The sequence below is a fragment of the Tenrec ecaudatus genome, chromosome 2 (genome assembly GCF_050624435.1).
Source record: "Tenrec ecaudatus isolate mTenEca1 chromosome 2, mTenEca1.hap1, whole genome shotgun sequence".
NCBI lineage: Eukaryota > Metazoa > Chordata > Mammalia > Afrosoricida > Tenrecidae > Tenrec > Tenrec ecaudatus.
The window spans coordinates 15,599,337-15,626,070 of NC_134531.1; the positions used below are offsets into that span (position 1 = coordinate 15,599,337).

General features: G+C 47.0%; 1 long non-coding RNA gene across 1 annotated transcript in view; it reads left to right on the plus strand.

Moving 5' to 3' along the window:
- Positions 1 to 26,431, plus strand: part of LOC142438865 (uncharacterized) — a 35,576-nt gene extending 9,145 nt beyond the window's left edge. The window contains exons 2-5 of the long non-coding RNA XR_012782818.1: positions 13,460 to 13,552; positions 17,157 to 17,242; positions 18,233 to 18,478; positions 19,079 to 26,431. This is a non-coding gene — a long non-coding RNA (uncharacterized LOC142438865). The remainder of the gene's footprint in view (positions 1 to 13,459; positions 13,553 to 17,156; positions 17,243 to 18,232; positions 18,479 to 19,078) is intronic.
- The last annotated feature ends 303 nt before the right edge of the window (positions 26,432 to 26,734 follow it).

Below are 26,734 nucleotides of genomic sequence, written 5' to 3' on the forward strand. Positions count from 1 at the left end.
CTTTACCTCATAAGCATGTGAAAGGATGCCGGACATTAAGTAAAGGAGCCCTTAGAAGAACTGATGCACTTGAACTGTGGTGCTGGAGAAGACTATTGAAAGTCTCATACCTGCTAAAAAGACAAACTGGTTGTCTTGGAAGAAGTACAGCCAGATTACTCCTTAGAAGCAAGGATGGCAAGACTTCATCCTACATATTTTGGACACATTGTTAGGAGAGACCAGTCCCTGGAGAAGGACATCATGCTTGGTCGAGGAGTGGAGAAAGAGCGCGAGGCCCTCAGTGAGATGGACGGACACCGTGGCTGAACCAATGGGCTTGGGCAGGCAGCAATTGTGAGGACGGTGCAGGACAGTGCAAGGTTGTATATAGGGTCACTGGATTGGAACTATCTCAAAGGCACGACTAGCAACAACACCTGGCCTGAGGTCTGTGTTCTGAGTCACCCAATGGAGGCTAGGGTTTCTCAATGAGTTATGCTAAGGACTAAAACCAAACTCTCTGTCATCAAGTCAGTTCCAAATCATAGAGATCCTGTAGGACCGGGCAGAACTGCCCCTGTGAGTTTGCAAGACTGTGCCTCCACAGGAGTAGAAAGCCCCTTCTTTCTCCAGTGGAGCAGCTGGTAGTTTAGAACTGCTGGCCTTGTGGCTAGTAGCTCATTGCAAGACTACTATATCACCAAGACTTCTATTATTCCAAGGAAGTTACATGTATGTCCAGATCTTAGACAGACCAAAAAAAGGGAAAAACTCTCTGGGTGGAGGGAATGACATGTTACCTAATTTGTAACTGGCTGGCAATTGATAGTCATAATTAGTCTTTGCAAGTCCCTACTATCTGCTAAGTTAAGTGCTAGGAATTTTAGGTTTATTACTATCTTTCATCCTTTATAGAACCTTTCTGAGATAAATGTTATTATTCCCAGATGAAGAAATGAGGCCTACAGGCACTAAATGGCTGTGCAGGGAAGAATCCTTACATACCTTGGGCATGCTGTTGGGAGAGCCCAGTCCCTGGAGAAGGACCTCATGCTTGGCAAAGTATCAGGGCAGTGACAAAGAGGAGGCCCTCAATGAGATACATTGACACAGTGGCTACAACAGTAGGCTCCAGCCCAGGAATAGTCGTGGGGATCAGGTAGCGTTTTGTCCTATTGTGCACGGGGTCACTCTGAGTCAGAACTGACTCGATGACACCTAACAATAACAACAACAACAAAATCGAGTGTAAAAACTGGAGCCAGTTTTCGAACCTAAATGATTCCTATGACATTTACAAGAGAAACAAGAAAGAGAAAGGGATGGTGGAATTCTTGATCTCAAGCAGCGCTAGCTGCCCTGTCTCTGGCTCCATGTGCGACCCCTAAGTCAACTACATGGGAAGATCGTCTACTTGTTGGCTTCTGGGTCCCCATTATCTGATGCTCAGAGAGGACTCCATGCTTCCCCCTCTGAGCTACCTACTTCTAAAGCCTGATCTTTAAGGCTGAGCCTTGTCTTCCATGTTCTCAAGGGCAACCTGTGGGGTCATTTTCCTCCCTCCATGACTTCTGCTGCTGCTCCTCAGGTCTGACTACTGGAGAGAGAGTGGGCTTGGCAATGATTCATGCTGATGAAGGGAGGGGCGGGAGTTATCACGGCACCGACCAGGCATGCACTGATGGAAACAGAGACTTGGATCAGCCCTGTGTCACTCAGACGGTAAATCCTAGAAGTACAGACTTCTCTTTGGGGGATTTCAAATCAAGAGCATCTATGCTCTGATAAATAAGGTCAAAAGTGGAGAAAAAAATAGAAGAATGATGCATTTGAATTGTGACATTGGTGATGACGCCTTGGTATACCACGAACCACCAACCTGTGTCCCTCGCCCTTCCCAAACAAATCAATCTTAGGAGAAATACAATCAGAATGCTACTTAGAAGTCAGGATGGTGAGGCTCTGGCTTGCTTACTTTGGACGCTAGCTCAGGAAAGACCTGTTGCTAGAAAAGGACATGTGTTTGGTCAAGTCGAAGGTCAGTGAGAATGAGGGAAATCCTTAATGAGATGGATTGACACAATGGCTGCAAGGATGGGTACAAACAGAGCAGTGATCCTGAAGCTAGCACAGGACTAGACAACACCTTGTTCGGGTGCGCAGGTAGATCATCATGAACCTGAGCTATGCCAATGGCCACTAACCATCTAACAAGAACTCTCCAGGAAAAAAGAGGTGCACGATGGGCTAAGTGTTGTTTGGCTACCCACAGGGCTGGTAGTTCAAACTGACCAGGGAGAAACGTGAGGCTGTCCGCTCCCATGAAGATTTACAAAAGTCCTATGTAGGTTCATTACAAATTGAAATTGAACAACATGCAAAGTTATTTTGGGGGTCAGGGCTCTCTCACTTTCGTGTTTTTGAACAATGATTTCCCATTAGTAGAGCAAGGGCTTGGGAGCAGAGACATTTTCCCAACTGGCAAAGAAGGGCCCAGTGAGACAACTCTTTGGTCAACTGGCTTCACCACTATTTACCCAGGAAACCTTCACCCTTGCTTGGCATGGAGCGATGAGCTCCGGGCGGAAATTCCAATAAGCTCCGTTGCTTCTTGGACATAATGCGAGCAGCGAGCTTCTCAAATGAATTCCTAACTTTTGATTACCCAAACTTTCAGAATCTGATGAGAACATTAGGCTCTTCCCCAGAAAAAGGCACGTATACACCCAACTCTTACGTTCTTTGGGGTCACAAAGTCCTACCTGAAGCCCATCTCTGGGCCAGAAGTTGAACGTTAATACAGCAATAGGGTATATTGATGATTGTCTATGATCACTCCGTTTATGTCCATGTGGGTGGTTCATGGTTCTCCCAGGAGAGGGCCTAACAACGTGGTCAGCTCCATGATGGGATCATCTGTGAGGCAGCCAAGCAGATAATCAGGTCACAGTCTGGAGACAATTGAGGGTGGTTTCAATAGGGGCATGACCTACCCTTATAGCTTGACAGTGTGTAGATGCGAGCTCACTTCGACTGCTGGATCTGGAACCTTCGGACTGGTACATCAACTTCCAGTTATATCTTCTACCTGTCCTACAAGCCATCATTGGACTGCCGACCTTGGGCTCGTTGGGCCAATCTTGGATTCACTCAGCTCTGTATCCACGAGCCTGTAGCCTTTCTGCTTCACCTTCCTGCTTCCTGTTCATCAAACCCTATGGCTACACAATGTAGGAGAAGCCGTCAGCTTACATCTGACCCATGGACTTGGACTGAACATGTTCACTTCTCCAACCGTGTGAGTCATTTCTTGATACACCCTTTCTATATATATACACACACGAGTGTTACTGATTTTGCTTCTTAGCCTACCACCCCATCTCTTGAAGAATTCTTGGTAGAAACTGGAAAATCTAATTGGAAATAAAGTGAGGTGAAAAATAATTGACCAATCAATCAAGGGATTAATCAAATGTGAAGGAATTTTCAAGTTGTGCTGAATCTGGAGGCTATGAGTCTATTCCACAGAGCCCCCATGGACAGTGATTCCCAGCCACTAGGCAGAGAAAAGGAGTGGCAGTCTGCTTCCACGATGACCACAGCCTTGGAAATCCCACGGAGCGGTTCTGGCCTGTCGTATGGGCCGGGATGAATGAGAGCTGACTTGGCAGCAACGGTTCTTTTAAAATAGTACGCTCAAGCACTAGCTGCTGTTCAGTCGAGTCAGACTCCAGGCAAGCCCATGCTCATCCCAGCAGAACTGTGCTCCGTGGGGGTTTCCAGGACTGAGTCCTCTCGGACGTGCATCACCCGGCCTTTCCTTTGAAGCACCTGTGCTGTCGTTGGTAGCTGCCGCCATGTTAGTTAATGGTGTAGGAGGAATGCCCCTTCCGTGTCAAGCATCCACCATTGTGTGTATAAAATGCAGTCTCTTATTTTCTTTGTGGTTGCTGTTAAGTGCTGTCAAGTTAATTCCAACTCATAGCAACTCTGTGTACAACAGAACAAAACACTGCCCACACAATTGTGCTTACTGCTGAGTCCATGTTGCAGCCACTGTGTCAATCCATCTTGTGGGGCCTCTTCCTCTTCTTCACCGTGTCTGCACTTTACTCAGCAGCATGTCCTAGGCTCCAGGGACTTGGCTCTTCTGACAATATGTCCAAAGTAGGTGAGACAAAGTCTTACGATCCTTGCCTATGAGGAGCATTCTGCTTGTCCTTCCAAGACAGACCTGGTGCTTCTTTTGGCAGTCTGTGGCAATTTCAATATTCTTCCCCAGCACCACGATTCACATGCATGATTCTTCAGTCTTCCTTAGTCAATGTCTGTGTTAGTCTGGGTACTTCGGAGAAATAAATCCACAGAAACTCATGTAGAAGAGAGAGTTTTATATTAAGGTTAAGTGCATCAGTTCACAGGCTGGTCGGGTTCTGGTCAACTCAATGTGGGCTGCCTCACTCAGCTTCCACAGGGTGTCCGTTGGTCGCCTTGCCTTCAGACCATGGGCTCTCACCAATACTCAACAAGCCTACCCACCTCATGCTAAGTCATGAACTTTAGAGCAGTCAACCCGCTCTCATCTTCTCTTCTTTTGCCTGTAAATCAAGTCCACACGTGTCAGTGGCCAGACTCAACCCGTCTCTTAATTGCTGCATTTCTCCCACTTTCAACAAATAGATCCAGGTGGTCACCTAGCAAGCATTTCAGCCTGCTCACAGGCTCCCTTTAACACTCAATCCCTTTAACACTCCCAGAGAGGAGTTTTCTTCATGGTTCCAGATTTTTTCCAGCTTCGGACAAAGCCCATTGGTTTCTGAGTACTCTAGAGTACTGGGTGGGGCATATCTTTCCTTGCATAGCTTTCTCTGCAGGTGTGGCCTAACCCATCTAAAAATCAAATTTTAATGACTCAAAGAAAGTGGGCGTACAAGCTTTCTATTTTCATCCTCCCCATATTTTTTCCCAGAAACAACCGAGTAAACAGTGTGGCTTTATCTGACCTCTGGCTCGACAAAGAAGAAAAACGACCATGAGGGAGAGGTCAAACAAATATCTACTCTCCGTCTTATGATTTGTTTCTCCAGTACCCCACTCCCAAGGTACCATACTGTGTTAGTCTGGGTACTTTAGAGAAACAAATCCACAGAAACTCATGTATAAGAGAGAGTTTTATATAAAGGGTAAGTGCACATCAAGAAAACATCCCAACCCCGTACTGCCCACGCCCACAAGTCCAACATTAACCCATTAACCCATATGTCCGACACCAATCCACAAAGTCCTCCTCCATCTCACAAAACAGACGTAATGATGTCGATTGCAGGAGGAAAGTCAAGTCAGTGAACGTGTAAGCATGTCAGCGCTGTTAGGGATCTCCACACAGGTGCTCCAGCACCCAGGTTTGCAATGGGGTAGGTCCATGTGGCTTCTCCTCAGGGAAGTCTTGCAGGAAGTGAGCCTTGCCAGCTGAAGCAGGGAACTGCTAAGGCAGCTGCACCCTGGTCTGACCATCACAAAGCAAGAGACCTGAAAACTCAAAAGGCGAGGCTTATCGAGTCATTTATCCTCTGCCCTTCAATTAACCCCACATGTGTTTATTGGCCAGGCTGGCAGGATTAACTACCTCAATGTCCAACTTTCACAAGCATATGAGATCCTTGAAAATCCTGCTTGGTCAGGTGGAACACTTCATAGAGGTTTTGTTCAGCAGATTGACCCAATGCCACATGTCTCATTAGCTTTTGACCATAGCTTCCATGAGCATGATTGTGGATCCAGGCAAGACAAAAATCCTTGACAGCGTCAATCTTTTCTTGGCTTATCCTGATGTGACCTATTGGTCCAGTTGTGTGGATTTGGTTTTCTTTACATTGAGTTATAATCCATCCTGAAGGCTGCTATCCAAACGTAGGTACAGTCAATGAAAACCTCTAACTTCTTGGTTAGCAGCCTGGCACATTTACTACTTGGACCACTCTGGGACTCTCGTGAGGCCTTGGCGTTTCAGTGATGGAATTCTAACCTTCCACGGGGAGACATGGGTTTGAAGCCCCCCACTGTTGGCCCTTGTGGGCTTGGGCATTGCTGTGACGCTGAGCGGATTTCAGAGGGGCAGAGGCAGCTCACAACAGCAGTAACCTTCAATGGGAAACTTGATGCCATTTAAATGACATATGACACAGGAGGCTCCCGTTTCCACAAGCCTGGGGAATATCTGTGAACAGCTGAGAAAGAACCTCCCGGGGGCTTCGGTTACGCCCACTTTCTTTGAGTCATTAAAATTTGATCTTTAGATGGGTTAGGCTACACCTGCAGAGAAAGCTATGCAAGGAAAGATATGCCCCATCCAGTGCTCTAGAGTACTCAGAAACCAATGGGCTTTGTCTGAAGCTGGAAAAATATCTGGAACCCTAACCCTAACCCGAACCAAGAGCACAGTAATGAGACACTTTCAAATCTTGACCATTGAGTGAATTTAACACGTGAGTAGGAAATAGGGAAAGTAGAAGTCTCGCTCCGAATCCTAAAGTCTTCACCGCGAAGGGGAAGAAAGGACCAGGACATGACATGAATCTGAGTCCTCCCACGGTGCGGCACCAGCACTGCTGTTCATAGCAGTCCCCGGCCAAGGTCAGCTCTCCATAGGGGGGCAGGCTTGCAGATGTTAAGTGCATTCTCTAAGGAGTCACCCGCTGAATTGCTCTGGGGATCTGACCCTTCCCTCTTTCTGGCTTGACCTGGCTCACATGGAGTGTGTGTGTGGTAGTGTTTGAAAGGCCATAAACCCATGATCACTGAGTCAATTCCTACTCACGGTGAACCCATAGGGAAGAGTAGAATTACCCTTGTGGTTCCTGAGACTTTAACTCTTTTTTGAGAGAAGACAGCCTCATCTTCCTTCCCAGGAGTGTGTGGTGGTTTTGAACTGTTGACCTTACAGTTAGCAGCCCAAACATGTACTCCACTCTGCCACCAGGCTTCGTTGAAAGACACAGTATTCATAAAATATAAGATCAAGCTGTAGTGATCTGGCACTGAATATCCAGATAAATTTATTATTTTTATTTTATTTATTGGTTTTTTTTTTAATATCCAGAGAAAATTATATCATCATACTCCAATTGCATCCGTAGTCAAAGCCGTTGTTGAGAAAGCTCTGTTTAAGGGTTTGTACGCTTCTGTTGGTTTCGAAAATAAGCCACTTGGAAGAACTACAACCAAAGAAAAAGCTTGTTCCATAAAATACAACAAAGCTGGGTGGTCTTTCAAGTGTTAACAGTGGGATGCATTGCTCTGTGTTTGCACGTGTGTGTGTGTGTGTGTGTGTGTGTGTGCCAATTCACCAGCTCTGAGTAGGCATTGCATTGAAAACCCAAGCTGTTACACTAAAGAGAGGAACACGTGAGAAATCGATAAAGGCGCTTAATACTCACAGACTACCAAAGAAGTAAACAGCCTGGTGGGCCGTCTCCGGGGATGATCTCGCTGCTACATTGTTTAATAAACATGTCTGTGAACAGCAGAGAGCACAAGCTACTAGCTACCCTGCTGCACCGGACAGCCACATGGCTTGTTATCATTCCAGAAGGACATTTTTTTTTTCACATCCAAGAGAGCGTCACTTGATGTCTTTATGGACAATCAGAGGCTTGTTTTGCTTTTGCCAGCAGGCAGGTCCTTATCTAGTTATTTACTTTGCTTCTTGGGCAGTCTCCAAGCAGGGAGCTTAAGATCTCCGCTCTGCTGAGGCTGGCGGCCGAGCTCGGTGAAGTGTCCTTTCTGAAGAAGTGGGATGACCCCGTGGTTCCCCAGCTGTTCCCCAGAAGTCGGTGGTGTTGAACAAACTGAAATGATGTTAATGTTAACAGAGGTGGAACGATAGCATGCTCTGGTTTTATAAGCTACTTGGGATGTAGACTTTTCTTATATTGGAGAAACTGGGAATGTGTCCCTGCCTCTCCTGTACCCCTTCACCTTCCTGCTTGCTCGGACTCTCTGCCTGACTCCAGGGGTGGCCTCTTGGGGGACGCCTGACCCTGACGGCTGTGGGCGCCCTGCCATGCTTCTGCGCCTCTCTGCACCCACTGGCCTGTGGTCTTCCGGTGTCGTTGCACTGCGCCTGTGTGAGTGTGAAGAGGTTCCCAGCTAGCATGGGACCTGTGGGCTTGCGTTGCACTGGGCAGGGGCGCCTTCTTCTCCATGGGAAGGGGCTTCCTGCGATGCAGCTCTTTCCTATACAGCTATGTGGGCCACTGGATTTGTTTTTCTAGACAGCCCAGCCTACCCCAGCGCATCAAGCTGAACTTTTTAGAGGTTGGTAGGGGATAGGATTCACCGACCATACATCTCACCCATTTACAGTATACAATCCGATGCTTTCAAAAAGTCAGAATTTTCTGGGCTGTTCTAGACGATTCCTAACCCTAGGGAACCCGGGAGTTGGAACCTGTGAATCTGCAGCTAGCAGCTCTAATTAGCTACTTACCCTCATTTCTTTAGTTAGCATCTTGCCTGTTCCCTGAGCTAATCCCCATGACCTGAAATCTCATGGCCTTCTCTCTGAGGGAACCAAAACATTCACTTCTGCGACATTCCTTTGTTCTTATTTTTCCAAGTCAAATAGGAACATTAAAAAAAATGGAGTAAGAATCTAGAACATTTCCTTTCTTTTAGATGAGGGTTAGTCAAAAAGTGTTGCTGCTAGAATTCCAGCACACACACACACACACACGTACCTGTTCCAGAGAAACCCTGTTTTCCCGTAGTCAGGGGATGGCCAGAGACAAGTTCTCCTGGAAGTGCACTTGTCTGAGTCTTGGGAGCCGGGGCCATAAAAGAATGATGTTGGGTGCCATCTGGCCTCCCCTAATTTCACAACTCCGCAGTGTCATGGTCCAAGGCCGATTTCTATGAGGTACGGGACCACCCTCCAATGTTAGCAACACTGACACCAGCTTTCCCTCAAGCGGCACTGCTTTTCAGTGGGGCTTGTTAAGCCACTGCACGGGCCCCACGGAACTCACAGACAACCCTCACGATGATAGGCTCTCAGGTTGCCAACACCGCGATGCAATTATTCCGACAGGACAGCCCCTTCGCTGCCTGCTCGTTGGCCCCTTCTGTTGCAAAGCTCTTTTAGGACTGCCAATCAATGCCCGAAGGGCATGCCACTCTGTCATAAGCCTCAGCCTGAAGATGCTCAGCGCTGTCTCTGTGGATCAGCAAATTTAGCTCCCCTAGTTAGATGCCCTCAGGCACCTCACTCCACAAGCAAGCCTCCTGTGTAAAGGCACTCGGTTGACCTGCTCTGTGCACTGAGAGGTCCAGCATTCTGTCTCCTGCTCTGGCTTCTGGTTCTGCTGATGCTGCTTCTCTGGGGTCAACGCTGCCGCCTGCATTAAGGACGTCCAATGCACAGGGATTCCCAGGCATCTCAGGGTGAACTCAAACTCCCAGCTGTTCCTTTATTGACCAGAGTCGTGACTGCTTCCACCACTCAGGGACTCCTTGACCTACAATGGTGCCAAGTAGAGAGTTGTTAGCTGTTGGTTGCCATTGAGCCAGCTCTGGCTTAGGGTGACCCTCGTCCAACAGACTGAGGTATTGCCCAGTCATGGAAGGGAAGACATATCCAGGGTGCAGTACAGCACTGATGAAACAAACAACTGCCCTCTAGTTCTTTAATATTTCCTTCCCCCACAATTATGGTCTTAGTTTGGCCTCACTAATCTTGCTAGACTTGTGTGTGTACACTTGTACAATCGAGATCTTTCAAGGCACAAAATACAGGAAAGATAAACTCCTCAGAAACAGTAATGGGAGTAACGATTCTCTGAGGGTATGGGGAGAGAGGTGGGGCGAGGGGAGGCGGAAACTGATAGCAATGATGAATGTAGAACCCCACTCGAGGGGAACCAACAACAGAATTGTAGGTGAATGGATCCCATTGGATGGTGTAAGAAATAGCAATAATAATGATATATAATTTAGTAAGGGTCTATGGGGGTTGGTAGCATCGGGGGTGGAGCTGATATCAAAGAGTTCAAGAAGAAAGAAAATATATTGAACATGATGATGGCAGCCATTGTATAATTATTCTCGAGCTAGTGGAACTATGGATTGTAATAATATCTGTAAGAGCTCGATCAAATGTTGAACAATAACACAGATTAAACTGCATGACCGCTGATAGTGCTGAGCGTGCCGTGGTGGGTGCTGTGTCACTCCATCTCCGTGAGGGTTCCCCTTGCTTGTGCTGAGACCCGACTTTACCAAATCCAGGAATGAGCACCGATCTTAGCTATTTTGGAAAATCCCAAGATCTAGAGACAATCATTTTTCCCTTTGCCACCTAGTTGATTCTGGCTCAGACAACTGAGGGCCTGGAGGTCCCCCTTCACCACCCCCTTCCTCCCCCAACTGCTTAAACTAAGGCTAGTAAACCTGCTGCTGAGCTAAATCCATTCCAATGCTCTATTCACTGTTAATCCCCTCTCATCTCTAAAGTGCCAGGTGATTGCCGGCTGTAAAAGTTATCTGACCAGTGAGAGAGAACCCTCAGGCCAACCTAGACGCAAACCAAGCCTCTGACAGCTGGAGAGTTTGTAAGACGGAGGTAGCCCGGACCCTGGCATCTAGAAGGGGAGCTGCAGATGCTGACATGGCTCCTGTTCACTGGGGCGCTGCTATTAGCGGGGCTCAAGGGGAGCTAGCGAAGGGGGGGGGGAGGGGTTGGGGGGGTCTACACAGTGACCTTGAAAGGTGACAGGGAGACCTAGCAGGATCAACCTCCAAATCTCCAACCCACTGCTGTGTAGTGAAGTGTAAGCCATCGACACCCTGCAGGATAGAGTAGAACTGCCCCAGAATGGTTCCAAGGTGGTAAATCTTCATGGAAGCTGACTGAAACATCTTCCTCCCACTGGCTGATGACTAGCAGGCAAGTGCTTTAACCAATGGGCCACCAGGGTTCCCACTGTGTAACAACCACACCTAAGGCCTGTAAAACTGGTAGGTAGAAAGAGAGGCCAGCCCTGGCGGCAGCATAGCTTATTCACTGCAAACCTCAAGATAGCAGTTCTAACCCACCAGCGCCTCCATAGGAGAAAGATGAAGCTTTCTGCTCCCGTGCAGAATGCAGCCTTGGAAGCTCACAGGGCCAGTGCGACTTTGCCCCCTGGGCCACTGTAAATTGGTATGGACTTGACAATACTGAGTTTAAAACAAACAAACAAACAAAAATGTGTAATAATAGGGGCACCTGACCCAAGCCATGGTATTTTCAATCATCTCATAAGCATGTGAGAGTTGGGCATTGAACAAGGAGGACCAAAGAAGAATCTATGCATTTGGATGTTGGTACTGACAGTGTATTGAAAGTATGACAGACTGCCAAAAGAACAAACAACTGCCTTGAAGGATGTACAGCCAGGATACTCCTTAGAAGAGAGGACGCTGAGACTTTAGCTCATATACTTTGGACCTGTTTCCAGGAGAGGCTCTCTCAACAGCCATCGACTCAATGCTGGCTCATAGTGACTCCCTGTGGGTTTCTGAGACGATAACTGTTTACGGGGGTAGACAGCCCAGTCTTTTCCCCTTGGAGCTGCTGGTGGTGTTCAACGGCTGAGCACGCGGATTGCAGGCCAATGTGTAACCGCTACACCACTGGGCCTCCTCGGGAGGGACCGGTCCCTGGGAAGGGACATTAAGTAGAGGGGCATTGAAAGTAGAAAGGCATTGACAAGGAGGAAGACCCTGGATTGGATGGACTGACGCAGTGACGGCAACAATGGGTTCGAACACAACAGTTGCGAGGGTGGAGCAGGACTGGGCAGTGTTCCCTACTGCTGAACGAGTGGTTACGTGTCTTGCTGCGAACTGCAGGTTCAGTTATTTGAAAGCCACCAGCTGCGTGGCGGGAGAAAGAGGAGGCTTTCTACTCCTGTGAAGGCTTACAGTCTTGGAAACCCACAGGGACTGTTCCAACTTGTCCTCTAGGACAGGTGCCCCCATCGTAGTGAGTACACTGGGGTGCTAGGAGTCGGCACTGACTCGACAGCACTTAACAACAACAACAAATAACTGTTTAGTGGTTATTAAAGCAAATTCAAGATTGTTTAAAAAATAATGGAAACTTCAGAGAACACCAGGATGAAAAAGCAGTGTGTAGGTTTAGTTAGAAAACACATTAACACTACTGTGAGTCAGAAAACAAGGCAGGGCTGTTTTAATGGAAATGGCTTTTCTCTATGGGGGGATGCGGAATTAAAACAATGCTCTTTATATCCTGCTGACGCCGCGGATAAAAATAGTACTGGGTTTTTGTTTTCATTTCTCCTGGGCATGGGGCTACCCGACCAAGCACCTCTGTACAGAGAGAAATGTCATCCTATGAGAAGGGAAATTGGGGATTTCAGAATGTGAAGAAACAAGGTGGAAAGGGGAGGGCCCCCTTGCTTCTACTCCTATGGACAATTCGAAGGTTTATTCTGTTTGCAATGTGGCGCCCTTCATCCATCCATCCATCCATCCATCCATCCATCCATCCATCCATCCATCCATCCATCTGTAGCTGCAGCCATAAAGCCATTCAATACCATAGACATTTCATGCACACCTATCTCAGTCTAGGCATGAACAGAGGCAGAAACCAGCTTCTTTTGTGAGATGCTTGTCCTGAAATGTGCAGACTCCAGCATGTTAGGTCATTATCCTGGTGGGACAAGGGGTAACCAGAGACCTGGAGATTCACCTCACAACAGGGATGAACCTAGAGAACAAGGTGCTGAGTGAAATTAGCCAATCCCCAAAAGACCCATGATGTGTGAGAGCACACTATTACCAAAGTCAAGAGGTTTGGAAACATACTTTGAGGGAGGAGAGGGAGGGCAGGGAAGTCACAAAAGCATCAAAGAGATCAGGCCGAAAGGTCAGATATGGAATAGAAAACCCCATCTTTCTCCCATGGAGTGGCTGGTGATTTTGAAGTGCTGACCTTGCAGTTAGCAGGCCAATGATGTGTAACTACTACTCCACCTGCAAAGAATATATGAAAATATGTCTTACAAAAGCTGCAAAGAATAAATGAAAATGTATTTTAAAACTTTTAAAAGTGAATTTTATAAAGGTGTAATTTACATAAAATAAATGTGGTCCACTTAAATTAACCCCCTAAAGTTAATTATTTGAAGCCACTCAACAACCAAGAAATCCCATCCCAGGGAGTTTCGCTCTGGTGGAGAAAGACCTGGTGGTGTGTACCTGTGAGGGTTAAATTCAAAACACTCCCACGAGGCAGCTCTACTGGGTCCCCTGGGGTCTCCAGGAGGGCAACCATCAACAACAGAATGATTGCTACGCCTCTGGAGCAAACGAATCAAGTGTCAGTTTGAAACTCTCCATACAGATCCCATTGAAAGCGAATATTAAATGCAAATATCATATGCCTTCTGTAAGTTGCATTCTCTTGCAGGCGTCGATTCTCACACTGAACAAACTACATCCTTGAGCGAAGCACAGTGCCAAGTCAGTGAGGGAGCACTCCTTTGCCTTCACAATTGATGAGGTAGGACGATGGCTTCGCTCATCTCCCTCCCAAACTGTCCGTTGTCCGTACCATGTTCTCGTCGCCTGGCAGGAACATACACTGCATAGGGGGACTTACACGTTGGCCCCTCTGAAGACTGTTGGCCCCTAGTTCTCAGCCCTTCCTGGGTAATGGAGCATGGGGAAGTGGTGGCAGAGCAGCTGTACCCTGAATGGCTAATGCCCAGGTCCCAACCCTTTCTCTCTCTCCCTGCTTCGGAGATGGCTCCTTAGCCGGAGGGGAAGGGCAAAACGGACGATACCCCTCTTCGAGTCCTTTATACCTGTTTACATGCACCAAATGGAGTTGCTGGTGGTGTTGGAAAGACTATGGGTAGAGGAGGCAACCCCAGTAATTTCACTTCACTTCCACATTCATCTAGAGCAGCACTTCTCAACCTCTGGGTCGGGACCCCTTTGGGGGTCGAATGACCCTTTCTCAGCGGTCACCTAAGACCATTGAAAAACACATATTTCTGATGGTCTTAGGAACCGAGACACCGTTCCTCTATCTCAACCTTGGCACTGATGTTGGCTTTTTTAAAAATTAGGGGCTCATACACCTCTTATCACAATCCATACATATACATACATCAATTGTATAAAGCACATCTGTACATTCTTTGCCCTAATCATTTTCAAAACATTTGCTCTCCACTTAAGCCCTTTGCATCAGGTCCTCCTTTTACCCCTCCCTTCCTGCTCCCCTCTCCCTCATGAGACCTTGATAATTTATAAATTATTATTTTGTCATATCTTGCCCTATCCGGCGTCTCCCTTCACCCCCTTTTCTGTTGTCCGTCCCCCAGGGAGGAGGTCACATGTAGATCCTTGTAATCCCTTTCCAACCCACTCACCCTCTACTCTCCTAGTATCGCCCCTCACAACCCTGGTCCTGAAGGTATCATCCACCCTGGATTCCCTGTGCCTCCAGCTCCTATATGCACCAGTGTACAATCTCTGCTCTATCCAGACTTGCAAGGTAGAATTCGGATCATGGTAGTGGGGGGAGGGGGGGAGGGGAAGAAGCATTTAGGAACTGGAGGAAAGCTGTTTTCTTCATCGGTGCTACGTCGCACCCTGACTGACTCATCTCCTCCCCTAGACCCCTCGGTGAGGGGATCTCCAGTGGCTGACAAATGGGCTTTGGGTCTCCACTCTGCACTTCCCCTTCATTCACTATGATAAGTTTTTTTTTTTGATGATGCCTTATACCTGATCCCTTTGAAACCTCGTGATCGCATAGGCTGGTGTGCTTCTTCCATGTGGGCTTTGTTGCTTCTGAGCTAGATGGCCGCTTGTTCACCTTCAGGCCTTTAAGACCCCAGACACTATCTCTTTTGATAGCTGGGCACCATCAGCTTTCTTTGCCACATTTGCTTATGCACCCGTTTGTCCTTGGCGATCGTATCATGGAGGTGTGCAGCATATCATTGACGTTGGCTTTTTCCGCACACTGTTGCAATGTAGTTTACTGTTGTTATATTAAGACTTTTACCCATGCTACATCATGCTTCAAGACAAAATTTCATTTATTTGTTATTAGAAATAAATATTTCACAATATATAATTACATGTTGTTTTTGTGAGTAATCACTATGCTTTAATTATATCCAATTTATAACAATGAAAATACATCCTGCCTATCATATTTACATTACCATTCATAACAGTAGCAAAATTACAGTTATGATGTAGCAATAAAAATAATTTAATGATCGGGGGTCACCACAACCTGAGGAACTGTATTAAAGGGTCACAGCATTAGGGAGGTTGACAACCACTGCTCTAGAGACTCCATCCTAAGACACACATGCACAAATATGACCTCGTTGCTGGTGTGTGTGGCCAAGCTGATTCTAGCTTACAGGAACCAGAACTGGGTAGCACATGAAACCTTTTCTTTCCTTTTCAAGACCATTTTCTTGGGAGTTTCTACAGATACGTCAATCCACAGATGCTACCACAGTCAGTTTCCAAACATTGTCCTCTGTCTTGAACTCGGCTCCTCCTTTTCTTAGCTGTGACCTTCTGGGCGCGGTGCCTTGGTCAGTGTGCTGAGGGGGCCTCGGAGCTGGAGAGCCGGGGTGCATGGTGGCTTCAAATTCATGGCTACTTTCCTAATCCCCTTCCGTGCTCACCTGCACTCCCACGGCCGTCCTCAACCTGGCCTCCAGGTAGTACCCCTCCATGATCATTTCAATGATAAGCACTCATTTAACTTTATATGTGTCTGCTTAAAAATATTTTATTTAGTTCTCGTGGCAGTGCACACAACCAGATGTGCATTCTTTCCGTTTCTACACAAACAGTTCGATAGCACTGGTTACATATTCCACGTGACGTCGTCATTCTCTGTCCTGTGGTTTCAGCACCGTCAGTCTAGGGGCGCAATCCCTCAAAGCTCCTATCTTGCTTCAGATGAATCACTCTCAGTTTGCACTTATCTAGGTAATATAGTAATAGAACTTATTACTCATAACTTCTTTTGTTGTTGAGCATATATACAGTAGAACATATACCTGGGGGGAAAATCCACCTAATTTCTACACATACAATCCAGGAACTTTGGTTCCATTCGTACAGGTGTCCAACTATTCTCCCAGTCCTTTCCCCGAAGCGTCTGCCCTGCAAACATCAACTCTCTGCCACCTTAGTTTCCTCTCTGCTCGTCCTGCTTGCTCGTGTCACTTTGAACCCATGTCCACAGTCCTTAGACGACCACCGATCAGTCTTCATACTTATGCAGCGTCTAAGGCAAATGCTCACCCTTGTTTATTTAACAATGGCCTCATTCATGGGATAGTTGAGGTGTAAATATTATTCCAGAGCATTAGACTCAGGGATTTCCCCAGCATCAGTGAATCCAGTAAGTCTGGTTTCCCAGACAAGTTTTAAGTTCGGTTCCATGTTTGTTGTTGTTGTTGTCCTTTTAATTAGGACCAAAGTGCTCTAGATCAAAGGGCTCAGTCATCGTAGCTGGACACCATCCATTTCTTCAGGCCTCATGGTATCGGAGGTAGTAGTTCATGGAAGCAAGGAGACCCACAGTGCACTTCCTTCTCCATTCCTGGGCCTTCTTCTGAGATAGTTAAGGTTTCTTGTGCCAATCTGTCCAATAAACACATGTGGGATTAATTGAAGGGTGGAGGAATAAATGACTCGGTGAGCCTCGCCTTTCTAGTTCTCAGGTCTCTTGCTCTCTGATGGTCGGCCCAGGGTGCAGCTGCCTTAGCCAGTTCCCTGCCTCAACTGGCAAGGCTCACTTCCTGCAAGACATCCCTGAGGAGAAGCCACATGGACCTACCCCACTGCCACCCTGGATGCTGGAGCAGCTGTGTTGAGACCCCTGCCAGCACTGAGATGCTTGCACATTCACTGATTCGGCTTTCCTCCTACAGTAGGCATCACTGACTGTGTTTTGTGAGATGGAAGAGGACTTTGTAGATTGGTGTAGGACATATGGGCCAATGTTGGATTTAGGGTCTTGGACAGCACTGGGTTAGGATGTTTTCTTAATGTACACTTACTCTTTATATAAAACTCTCTTATACATATGAGTTTCTGTGGATTTGTTTCCCTAGTTTACCCAGACCAACTCACCTTCCTTCGTTCTTCCTGATTCTCTATCTCTGGTGGCCACTCACAAGCTTTGAATTCGTGTCCATGGGTAAGTCCCGTGAGGAAACCAAAAATGGATGACGAAAACTAAGAGGATTCTTGTCCTCCGTGAGCACCTAAGCTGGCTTCCTTGAAAAGGGGCGAGAGATCCTCCCTGGAACAAGGAAATCAAGTTTGAAGAGATTTCCCCACAGCGCCTTTTGCACACCCTGGACCGACAGTGCGCAGTGCACGTTCCTGCAGGCTGAAGTTCACTGTCAACAATAGCATGACCTCACAAGGCCGGTTCACAGTATCAACACGGGGCCTAGTTCTGGCTCAGGGTGTTTGCCTTCTCCCGACCTGACAATGCTTCTGAAAAGAAGCCTGCAGGGCTAGTATGGGAAAGGCTTATCCTGCTTATCAGATTGAAAACACCACAGCTGAGAATGGCTTTATGCTTACTGCCTGCTGCCCAGGAGTGGACTGAGAATGTCCACTGTGCTGGAAGTCTTTCTCTCTAAGCCATTCCTGGGTCCTGTCATCAGTGGCTATTTGACGATTATGTGCAAATTTTACCCTTAGGAGAGCTGAGACGTGACAGGATAGATCCTGAAGCATTTCCTGTTTTCTTCAGAAGCTAAAGTGAAGGATAAATTTAATTATTTAAGGGTGTGTGTGTGTGTGTGTGTGTGTGTGTGTGATGGCATTCCCCTTAGGTTCTTAGTGTCGTGGTTTCATTGAGCTCTTACTGCACAATGTTGTGCTTACTAACGAACAGGGATGGTTTCTCGACTGTAGAAACCAGAGCATTTCCCTTCAACATATTGGAACGGGTGCAATTGAGACTCCCATACAGTTGATTTTGGAGGATTTGTAAACATGCAGTAAATGGAGTCTACTTTTGGGTAATATGAGTATTTTAACTCCTTACATAAACAGCAAAGACAAGATACAGTGTAGAACAACGTATTAAACTGCAATAGACAATATAGACATCCTGGAACTAATTCTTTTCTTTTCTTTCCACTCCAAATCATAAATATGTTTTTTGGTGAAGGGGGATGATAAATGGCTCACTGGAACATAAAAGAGAAGACGAAGACCTAATAAGTTTCATCTCCGGTGACAATGGGATCTACATTGTTGTTAAAAGCTGTCGAGCACTTTGGATTCACAGTGAACCTGTGTACAACAGAACAAAATGCTACCCGGTGCTGTGCCATCCTCACAATTGTTACAGTGAAGCCCATTGTTGCAGACGCTGTGCCAATCCATCTCCTTGAGTGGTGCTTCCACGTTACAGGTATGATGTCCTCTTCCAGGGGCTGGTCTCTTCTGAGAATGTTTCCCAAACACATGAGGCCAAGTCTTGCCACCTTTAATTCTACGGAGCATCCAGACCATTTATTCTTTTGGCAGTCCATGTTACTTTCCATTTTCTTCACCACACCATAGTTCAAGTGAATCCATCCTCCTTTGGGCTTACGGATTCAATGTCCGGCGTTCACCTGCTTATATTCTTGTTTGGCTCCAGGGAGCCAGTCCCAACCCACCGTGCCCATTTGCACAACAGAACAAAACATTGCCTGGTCCTGTGTGATCCTCACAATTGTTCCTCTGCCTGAGTCCATTAAAAAATACCATGTCTTGGGTCAGGCATACGTTAATCCTCAAAATGACATCCTTAATTTTAAACACTTTTAAGAGATCTTGTGCAGCAGATTTACCCACTGCGGTGAATTGCTATAATTCTTGGTTGCTGTTAAAGTCTCAGAAAGTCACAAGGGCCGTTCCACCTTGTGCTGTTGGCACCGACTCGATGGCAGGGAGAGCATCCATGAGCACGGATGGTGGATCCCACCCAGCGAGATGATAATCTTGACAGCCTCAATCTTTTCTCCAGGTGTCGTGATGGAACCTATTGGTCCAGCCGTGAGGAGTGTGATTTTCTCTGCATTGAGTTGTCATCCACACTGAAGGCGATAATCCTTGATCTTCATCAGCAAGTGCTTCAACTCCTCCTCATTTTCTGCAAGAAGGTCATGTCAGCAGCACATCATAGGTTGTTATTAAGATTCCCTCCAATCCTGGATATTGGTAGGACATTTGGAATTTCTGAAATTAAATGCAGAGACTTCTTTTCTGTTCACTAGTTGTGCTTTTCTAGGTAGGCTGCAGCCAGGCACTGAATCTTGAAAGCACCACAGACTACAAAAAGAACAAACAAATGTGTCTTGCAAGAAGTACAGCCAGAATGCTCCTTAGAGACAAGGATGGAGGGACTTTGTCTCACATACTCAGGACATATCAGGAGAGACACGTCCCTGGAGAAGGTCATCGTGTTTGTAAAGTAGAGGGACAGTGAAGAAGAGGCAGGCCCTCAAGGAGAAGGCTCGACAGCAGCTGCCACAATGGGCTCAAGCCCAGGGTCCTCTGTGGGATGGTGCAGGACCGTGGCACTTCTTTCTGCTCTGCGTAGGGTCCCTATGGGTCCGAGCTGACTGGATGGCACCTGACAACGGCAGCCACATAACGTGGGGCCCCTGTGCATTGGAAGAGACTTAATGAGACTTCATGACAGATGTCGTAGACTCTTACAGGTTTGCTTGGGTGCCAATCCGGTGGGCAGAGGCAGAGGAAGAGCTTGAGGAGCAGAACCAGCCACGGCTCCGGCGGGCATCCACTTGGACTCTAACCAGAGCTGACATGTTAGTAGGACGCCTCCCTCAAGTGACCCAGCCTTCAGAGCTCTTATCTGGACGCGTTCTATTTCGGTTTGGTGACCACACAAACAAAGATAGGAAGGTTTTGTGTAAGCAACCTGGGTATTTGTTGCAGAGGAATTTTAACTGAATTGTCCGATGCCCATTCCCTTGAGAACGGTATTTATTCACGGCCATCAAGTTGGTGCTGACCCCTATGACCGCTTAGGGCAGGGTCAGATTGCCCTGGTGAGTTGCTGAGATGGTACCTACTAGAACTCTTGACGGAAGCAGAAAACTCAGTCTTTCTCCCACAGAGCAGCTGGGCTTCCAAATGACTGACCTTGCAGTGAGAAGGCCAATGCATAACCACTACACTGCCAGGGCTCTGTGTGTGTGTGTGTGTGTGTGTGTGTGTGTGTGTGTGTGTGATATTAGCTGTTGCTAATCTTTTGGTGTCGATATTGCTTGAAAGAAGAACTCTTTGGGGACCAGACCAGGTGTGTCAATCTGGTAGGCTAGAGAAACATATCCATAGACACTTATATGTGTATAAGAGAGAGAGCTTTATATACAAGAGCAATTGACTATGGAGAAAACATTCCAGCCCAGTGCAGACCAAGTCCATAAGTCTGATATTAGCCCATATGGCTGATACCAGTCTTTACATTCCTCTTCAGACTCACAAAAGACATGTAACGATGCCAATTTGCAGGATGATCACAGGCCAGTGGGTGGGAAGTTGTGTGGATCCAGAGGTGTTGGAAGCACCTCTGCACTGGCAAGGGTCTCCACGTGGTTTTTCAAGTTTCCAGGGCGGGGGCAGGGGGGTATCAGGGTAGTGCCACCTGTCTTGTCAGTAGAATGTCCCTCAGGGAGTGAGCCCAGAGAGAGTGTTTCCCACCTCCAAGGTGGAAATACCAAGTTCCCAGAATCCTCAGGAGAAGGCCATGCCCACACAGAGACCTCATTGCCTATATTCTGATTGGCAGGCTAAACCCCACCCCATTCACTCTTAATCCTCAAATTGACACAGATTATGGAACTACCACACCAGGAGACTCATAATATCCTGAGATGCTTAGAAACGTCTCTCTGATCAGTGGTCACGTCAGGGCAGGTCAAGGTCAAAAGGAAAGTGGTATCTAGCTCTCACATTGGGGATGATTCTTGCTCTAGAAGAAGCCTCTGGAATTTCCTTTTTTGTAAAAAACTTTTATTGTGAATTAGGTGGTTTTTACATTCAGTAACTGAAACAACGTATCAAACCTCCCAATGGCCTGAATGTCTACCTTCTGACCTATGGCTTCCTCTCCCTCCTCTTCCCTTCTATCCCTGGCAACCATCACAGTCTGTGTCTTTTGGTATGAAAACCTTTTCTTTCTTTTTTTTTAAAAATATCGGTGGTCTCATACAGGATTTGTCCTTCTGTGAATGACTAACTCCACTCAACATTAAGAAATAAAACAAAACAAACCCACTGTCACAAGTCAAAGCCAACACCTTAGTGACCCTCTAGGACAGGGTCGACTGGACCGTGTGAGTTTCTGAGACTGCAATTCTTTGTGGGAGTAGAGATACCATCGCCCACTGCGTGCCCCCCTAATCCAACCACGTCTCACGGTGCTTTTTGTTCCATTGTGTGTATGGACCAGAGTTTATTGACTCTTCTTCCAGCCAGGGGCCATTTGGGTCGTTTCCATCTTCATGCTATTGAGACTCATGCTGAGCTATGGAGACGTGTGCTGAGATGAACATGGGTGTGCATAATCTGTTCACGCTATGCTCTTGCTTTCTGTAGGGTCTACCCCAGGCGGCGTGGGGGCTGGGTCCTATGGTGTTTTAATTCCCGATTGTTTGAGGCCACGTTGTGCTGCTTTCCACAGAGGTTCTATTGCCTTACAGCTCCCACCAAGCCGTTGAATGAGGGTTCTAATCTCTCCACCCTCTCCAGGGTTTGTTCATTTCTGTTCTTGAACTCTGCGAGCTTTGCTGGGATGAGGTGGTATCCCATCCTGGTTTGGATTTGCACTTCTCCAGGGACTAGTAAACGCGACCGTTTCTTCACTGGCTTGTTGGCTGCCGAGATGTCTTCTTTGGTGCTCTGTCAGTTTTCAGATCGGATGACTCATCAGTTTCTTGTTGAAGCGTTCTATGGATTTTAGAGATGAGCCCATTGTCAGAAAAGCCATTACCAAGGATTCTCCCCAGTGTCTTTTCACTCTTTTGGTGAAGTCTTTGAATGTATGTAAAGGTCTGATTTTTAGGAGGCCCCAGTCATCTGTTTTGTCTTCTGCTCTGTGTGTTTGTGTTATATTACGTTTGATAGTATGTTTATGCCGTGCATTAGGGCTCCTAAGTTTATCCCTATTTTCTTGTCGATCTTTATAGTTCTGGGGCTTATGTTGAGCTCTTCAATACAACTTTACAATTTGAGTTTGAGTTTGTTTTTTGCACGTGGAGTGAGGCAGAGCCCTGCTTCTTTGTTCTGCGTGGGGAAACCCGATTTTGCCAACGCCACATGTGGAAGAGGCAGACTAATCTCTTCCCCAAGTAATGTATTTCTGCCCCTTGTGTACAATGAGTTGTCTGTAAGGGGACGGGTTTATCTCTGGGTTCTCTAGTCTATGCCGTTGGCCTACATATCTCTCGTTGTATCTGTGTTTTGACCCCCATCGCTGTGGAGGAGGTTTTGAGGCGGGGGACTGGGAGGCCTCCTAACTTTGTTCTTCTGTTGTTTTGCTTAACGAGGGCCTCTTTCCTGTCCATATAAAGTTGTGATTAGTTTTTCCATCTCTTTGAAGAATGCTGCTGGGGTCTGGATCAGAATGACATTATATTTATACGGTGCGTGGGGGCCCTGGAATTTCTTGATGTAAGGATTCTAGTTGCATGTTGCTGCTGAGTTGGCTCCGACTCACAGCGACCTTCTGAATGTTGTCCAGCCCTTTGTCAGCTTCACAATGGTTGGCATGTTAGAGTCCATTGTCATGGCTATTGTGTGAATCCGTCTCATTCTGGGTTCCCCTCTGGTCTCTACTTTGCCAACTGCGATGTCTGTTACTAACAAATGGCCTTTCCTTATGATGTGACCCAGGAGTAAGTGAGCTGAAGTCTTGCCTTCTGTGAAGAATTCTTTGTCTTCCATTCCACCTGTAACAGCCTGGAAGAGAAACCGAAGCCTCTTCTGCCACATCTGCCTGCCATCCCAGGGCTGTTTCTCTGTTCTGACTAGAATTGAACTTAGTGGTTCCTCTAGAATTCTGTGTTCCTGCCCCAATTGTTCCAAACAGGAGTTCATGAAATGAAAGGTCCCTACGTAAGAGAGTAAGTAAAAAATATTGCAACCAGGATTTTAATTCATACAAGCTCAGGTTTATTCCAACAAAATGTGTTTTAAACATGTCTCTGAGGCCAGTAGAGGGATGTCGACAATTTCTTCTCAGCAATCCCCTTGTCTTAGTGTTTTTAGGATGCCTTCAAAATACGCTCCAATCACAGCAGAGGCTTCCAAGTTACATTCAAGGTAGGCAAGTCAGCTCAGGTTATAAACCAAGATCACTGCCATGAGTCAATTCTCACTCATCCCAAAACTCAATTGCCTTTGAGTTGATGCCAACTCACAGGGACCCTGTAGGACCGGATAGAACTGCCCCTGTGGGTCCGAGGCTATAACTGTTTCCTGGAGTAGAAAACCCCATCTTTCTCCCTCTGAGGGGCCAGTAGTTTTGATCTATAGACCATTCGAATTGCAGCTCAAAACTTAACCACGATGCCACAAGAACTCCTAGTTCTGACTTATAACGGCCCCACAAGGCAGGGTAGAACTGCCTCTGTGGGTGTCTGGGGCTGCAACTCATTCAGGCCATAGAAAGCCTCACCTTTCTCCCATGGAGTGGCTGGTAGTTTAGAACTGCTGACCTCCGTGTTGTCGACCCAAAGAGTGATCACTATGCCAGCAGGGCACCCCAGAAGATTGTGGTGACTTTTGGGGTTGGGGCCTTGAGGGGTTGGGGATTCTAAAGGGATAATCTTGTTAGATTTTCTCAAAGGACACAGGAAGGTCATGGGGGCTTATCGTGAAGACATTTTTTAGAAGATTAGTACTTCACTGGTGGAAAGAAGACCAGCCAAGTTGTTTTCCCACTGTGACAAAATGCCCACTTGTTCCTTTATTCTTCCAGGGTGGCAAGGGCTGTCCTGAGGATTTCTCTAGGAAACCTCCCTTATCAACTTGAGAGCCCTGATTTTGTCCCATTCAGACTTCTTTTTGTTCCCCAAACTCAGAGAACAATGAAAAGGAACAGGATTTGAGTCCCCTGAGGTTGTTACCAAAACTGCCATCTTGACAGGGAGTAAATTGAACACTGTAACTCTTTCCAGGAGTAGAAAGCCTCATCTTTCTCCTGAGGAGCAGCTGGTGGTTTCGAACTCCTGACCTTGGGGTCAGCATCCCACCATGTCCGTTATACCCCCAAGGCTCTGACACAGGGCAGCTAAGAGCCTCCAATGTGCAAAACTTGCGTAGCCCACTGCCCTGATCCCTTTGACTCCAATGAAGTATCCCTCCAGAGGAGGAAGCCCTTAGGAGAGAGGGCAGAAGCCCCCAGCCTCTCCTTTGCATCCAGCACCAGGGCCAAGGAAATGGGGCAGCGCATCCCGGAAGGAAGTCCAAGGAGGGGTGTGATTCTGGGCAATGTCCCAAGGGGCAGAAACACCAATAGACAAATGCCGCGCTTTATCTCACGCTTTCTGTACAAAGTAGGAAATCAACACGTGTGAGAAGACCACAGTGAGGATGGATGTGCATGGAGACATGCTCCTTGACAAGGGACGCGGGGAAGGTTTCCAAACAGCCAGGAGCTAAACTCTCCCTGTTTTGTTTGGATGCAAAACCCACCTTCCCTGGTTCTTGGCCTGTGAAGCCAGCCAGGAGGCAGGGAATCACACAGTCAGAGGCAGCAGGCGGAGGGAGGGAGTCTGCTTTGCTCTTCCCTTGTTTAAAAACTGTCTTCAACAGCATTTCACAGAAAGTGTAAAAGTTGGCATCGATAGAGGCGGCACTTGGGGAGTCTGGAGAGCCGTCATGCAGCGGGTGTGGTTGAAATGCGCCCCAGGGACTTGTCCTGGGGGCTCATTCCTTTCTGGCCGGAGCCCAAGTGTGGCAGGCAGTTTGGGGAATTCCCCTCCCATCGGTAGAATGGCACTTTGGCCCAAATAGAGCTTGAACTTCATCCTACACCAAGTTTCATTCCAGTTTTCTTATTTCAGGCTTCACAGTTGAGGCTGGTAAGTGGCCAACTTTTTCTCTAATATGTTCTTCTGTGTGTGTGTGTGTGTGTGTGTGTGTGTGTGTGTGTGTGTAGGTACTGGATATACATATCCATTCTTTGGAGTTTGGGCCATGTTTCTTAAGCCTTCCAGAAAACTTTAGTTATTGTCTCCATTTCCCATGAAATTTGATGTTCCTAAAAGAGGCCCTGGCTACCCAATGGTGTGGAATACTACTGCTGGTGTGGTATCCTGCCCATCGTGCGGTACACTATCCAGAGGTGTGGTATTCTACCTATCAGTGTGGTGTGCTACTCAAAACTCACTGCCATCAAGTCCATGCTGACTCATCCACCCTATAGGACAAGGTAGAACTGTGCAGTGGATTTCCAAGCCTGTAACTCTTTACAGGAGTAGAAAGCCCCAGGGAGTGGTATACTACCCATTGATGTGGTATATCCTACTCAAGGGTGTGGTTGATGATCCAATGATATGGTACATTACCAGGTGGTGTGGTACACTTCCCAGAGCTGTGGCAAATGACCCAGGGATGTATTGTACCACTTGGTGATGTGGTATACTACCTAGGGTGTGTTATACTACCCAGGGGTGTGGTGTATGACCCATCGGTGCCGTACATGACCCAAGAGTATGGTATGTGACTTAGAGGCATGTATACTACTCCGTGGTGTGATATATGACCCGACACCGTACATGGCCCAGTGGCGTGTGTTTTGTACACAGTGGTAGCATACACTAAGAAGGAAATAATCCATCTGGCTTTCGAGTCAATGTTAGAAATGATTCACCCTCTTGGTAACTTACATCAGTGACTACGGATTTTTTTTTTTACCTCTGTTGAATCCTTGATTAATATCAGGGTCCTAGGGCTTCCACATGGCTGTCTTCCCAAGTACAGGGTAGAAGACAGTACTAAACTCAATTGTTCACTCATTCAACAAATGGCTCTGAAGTGGAACAAGGAAGCCTATAGCGAAAAATAGACAGCACCTCTGCTTTTACATAATCTACAGTGGAGAGTCAGTAAGCAGAGCACAAACTAACCAAAGCCCCAAACCCCTGTGCTGTCCAGTCAAGTCTGACTCATACTGAACCTACTGGAGAAAGTAGAACTGGTTCATACGGTTTCTAAGACTATTAATCATTATAGAAGCAAATAGCCTCGTCTTTCTTTTGTGGAGGGGCTGCTGGGCTTGAACTTCAGACCTTGTGGTGAGCATGCCAATGCTTAACTTTCAGTGCCACAAGCAAAATAAAACCAAACTTACTGTTGTTGAGTTGATTCCTACTCATAGAGACCTTATGTAGGCGTCTGAGGCTGTAAGTCTTTGTGGGAACAGACAACCTCGCCTTCCTCTTACAGAGAAGCTGGTGGGTTTGAATCCCTGACTCGGTGGACAGCAGCCCAACACAACTTCATTAGAGCACCAGATAGACGAAGTATATGAAGTGTTAGAAGTGAGACTAGATCAGAAGGAGCTCACGATTATATGCAGCATCCCTGGGGAGGAACCACTTATGCAGGAAAATGGGTGAATCAAGATTTGAATGAAGGGAGGGAGTGT